At 50.1% G+C, this 3,810-nt stretch overlaps 1 pseudogene; it reads left to right on the top strand.

Annotated features, from left to right (window-relative positions):
• Window positions 1–277: 277 nt before the first annotated feature.
• Window positions 278–1,293, top strand: LOC129678322 (40S ribosomal protein SA-like; annotated as a pseudogene).
• Window positions 1,294–3,810: the final 2,517 nt, after the last annotated feature.

The following is a 3,810-nucleotide window of genomic DNA, read 5'->3' as shown; positions in this document are numbered from 1 at the left end:
TTTCTCATGTCACAAGCACATAAGATTGTGTGTGGAAAACGCACTTTCTGTAAGTAGAACAGGACACTCTACTTACAGTGGAGGCTGTTGATACCACAGCATGTTATCTGAGCATTTCTTAGGTAGCATGCAGTGTGGATTGAACAAGATCCTCAAAGGGAAATGGATGACTACACTTTTAGGCTCATGGCTCTAGTGTGAAGATTCCCACGTACTTGGCAAGAACATAAATGTGTATGTAAAAGTGTGGCCTTAGCTTTTCCGTGCTGCCCGGGGACGGGTCCATACGGCGTTGTTTTTGATTCCCAACATAACTTAAAGGGAAAACTTACACAATGTCCGGAGCCCTTGATGTCCTGCAGATGAAGGAGGAGGATGTCCTTAAATTCCTCACCGCAGGAACCCACTTAGGTGGCACCAACCTTGACTTTCAGATGGAGCAATACATCTACAAAAGGAAGAGTGATGGTATCTACATCATAAATCTGAAGAGCACCTGGGAGAAGCTGTTGCTTGCTGCTCGGGCTATTGTTGCCATTGAGAACCCTGCTGATGTCAGCGTCATCTCCTCCAGGAACACTGGCCAGCGAGCTGTGCTGAAGTTTGCTGCTGCCACTGGAGCCACGCCGAATGCTGGCCGCTTCACACCCGGGACCTTCACTAACCAGATCCAAGCAGCCTTCAGGGAACCACGGCTGCTGGTGGTGACTGATCCCAAGGCTGACCACCAGTCCCTCACGGAGGCCTCTTACGTCAACCTGCTTACCATCGCTCTGTGCAACACAGATTCCCCTCTGCGCTATGTGGACATTGTCATCCTGTGCAACAACAAGGGCGTTCACTCGGTGGGTCTGATGTGGCGGATGCTGGCCCCGGGAAGTACTGCGCATGCGTGGCACTATCTCTCGTGAGCACCCGTGGGAGGTTATGCCTGACCTTTACTTCTACAGAGACCCGGAGGAGGTTGAGAAGGGGGAGCAGGCTGCTGCTGAAAAGGCCGTGACCAAGGAGGAATTCCAGGGTGAATGGACTGCACCAGCTCCTGAATTCACCGCCGCTCAGCCCGAGGTGGCAGACTGGTCTGAGGGTGTGCAGGTGCCCTCTGTACCCATCCAGCAGTTCCCTACTGAAGACGGGAGTGCCCAGCCAGCCACTGAGGACTGGTCAGCAGCTCCCACGGCGCAGGCCACCGAGTGGGTTGGGGCCACCACAGAGTGGTCCTGAGCTCTGCAGACACCTGAGCAAAGGGGGAAAAGGTGAAAGGAAAATAAAGTTCCTGAAAGCTGAAAAAAAAAAAAAAGTGTGGCCTTAGAACTGAACATTAGTTAAAAACATTATGTTGTGCCAGAGGGGCCATGCAGTGTATATATGATAGGAAATGATTAACACACTTGAAATGTGCTGAAGGAATAAAGAACAGAAGTAGGGAGTAGCCAGGGGCCTGGGGGAAAGGTAATATTTTAAGATCCCAAGTTGTAAGTGCTAGAACCCAAAGTATTACCAACTGTTAGGGTCAGAGACTGGGCTGGTAGCCCCAAACAAGCCAGGCTCAACCGTCAATAGGCCGATTAAGCAAGCAGGACATAAGGCGACAGCAGAAAGAGAAGAGCTGTGCTCTGTGCTCACCCTGGTGAAAGGGAGAAAGAGCTCAGTAACCATGGCCCAGTCTGCTTTCATGCTCCTGACATAAGTGTGTGTTTAAGCGGAGAGCAAAGGGAATGCAAAGTTAGGCACCCTGGTCAAGGTGTGGTCCCACCCTTCACCTTTGCGTAGGCTCCAACCTGCCCTGCACAGTGGCATGACAAGCTGTCAAAACTGTGTGGCAGATAAGCCCTGTGTGGGAGAGAAATCCCCAACCCCTGCTGGCAAAGACTCCCAGGCTCCTTCTTCTAGAGATTCCTGAGGAAATTCCAATTCCTTGAGGTTCATTGTTCCAATAGTCTGACAGCCAAAAGGAGGGATGAGAGTATCTCTTTAAAAGCCCTCACTCCTGCCAAGACAGCTACAGCGGGGCTGCAAGGGGAGCGGGGGCACTGGGCCGCCTCCGGGAAAACTGTGCATTCGAGGTTCTTAGGAGTTATTTTCCTCCTGTTGTTGTTAGCTAATATGTCAACCTCATTTTTTTCCTTTTTGAGACAGAATGTAGCTCTTCTTATGGAAGCAACATGATTATCTTGTTATTGGCATTATTAAGGGTCAGAGCCTGGACAGGTCCAATAATCCAAGGTCCGCTCTGTCCATATTAATGAAACAAACAATAACAGCAAGAAGCAGAAGGAGATTTACCCAAAAGGGAAGATCAGGGGCAAAGAGATCCAGTGCTTTTCCCCTCAAGTCCACGTGGGTGCTGGCACAGATTCAGGCTTAAGAGTCTGGCCAGAGTTAGGCATAACTATGCAGCCCTGCCGCCCGCACCGACCCTTCGTCTTCTCAGCTCCAGTCTCTCCTGCAAGACAGTCTGACAAGTTGCACATCTTCCTGGGAGACAAGTGTGTCCTCTGGCTGACCGAGGCTTTGGCCTTTTCATTTTCCCAGCATGAAATTCCTGGGGGAATTCCAATTTCTTGGTGTCCATTGTTTCAATAGTCTGATGGCCAAAGCCAGGGCCTGAAGCATCTCCTCAGAATTCCCCCATTTCCTTCCAAGAACACCGGTTACGATTCCAGCTCTATGCTGGGTGACAAGGGAAAAACTGCCTATACGCCAACATCAACACAGGGGGATTAGAGAGGAGCAGTTCCTTCAAAGGAAGGGACGAATTCTCCAGGAACAGTGAATGTTGTGCAGGTGGACAGAGCGGAGGATGCCTAACCCTGAGCTGAGGTTTCAGAAAGTCCATTGTTGGCTCATCAGAGCAGGAGAGAGCACAGCAGGCTGCCAACCCTTCACAGCACCAATCCAGCCTTTTAAAAGCTTCGCTCCCTCCTCCAGCGTGTATCCGTGCTGCGGTTTCTGAGGTTCACCAGCCGCAGACAAAGCGGACAGTTACTTAGGCACTGATAACGCCTGGGAGGCAGCAATGACTACCCAGCATGGGACTGTGGATGCAGCTGATAGAAGAACACTGGTCTGGCGGTCATTCTAGGCCCGCCTCCATCACCGTCTGCATAAGCTCGGGGGTGCACACCTGCAACCCCCTTGTCTACACACTGAGTTTGAGGCCAGCCCGTGCTACCTGAAATCCTGTCTCAGTGGGGGGAGGCAAAGGAGCACATACAGGAGAGGCTGCTTCGGTCTAGAGATAAACGCAACCATCCGAACAAAGTTCAAAACAGAGAACTGTTAACTGTGACTGAAGACAGTGGAATAGGAGGTTGCGCAGCAAGAGATAAAGAGACTCTAAAGGATACACAAATAGCAGATTTAGTGAGCGGCCAGTACCCGCTATCCCAGCTGAGATAAGAGTCCGCAGTGTGGCTGACTTCCAGACCTCACTGGAAAGAGTGAGGTTCACCAGCAGCAGAAAGTTTCAGGAGGTACCATCCAGCCTTCCTCCTATAGTCTGCTCACAGATTTGAACATCATATCCAGCTTAATCAGTGAAAAGGCTTTGGAAGATGGGTAGATTTGAATTAGAGAGGTAAAAATGTAGTAATTAGCACAGCTTGTTCATAGGATTTTCTTAAATATTTATCTTAAAGAAATAGATCCCCTCTAGTCCCAGCACTCCAGGAAGCAGAGGCGGGCAGATCTCTGGGTCAGAGGCCATCTTGGTCTACAGAGTGAGTCCAGCTATACCACACAGAGAAACCCTGTCTTTGAAAATACAAACAAACGAACAAGAACAAAAAAGAAGAAACATCATCCATC

This window comes from Psammomys obesus, unplaced genomic scaffold (genome assembly GCF_907164565.1).
Source record: "Psammomys obesus unplaced genomic scaffold, mPsaObe1.curated_primary_1811, whole genome shotgun sequence".
In the NCBI taxonomy this organism is placed as follows: domain Eukaryota; kingdom Metazoa; phylum Chordata; class Mammalia; order Rodentia; family Muridae; genus Psammomys; species Psammomys obesus.
This window is presented reverse-complemented; position numbering and strand designations above follow the sequence as displayed.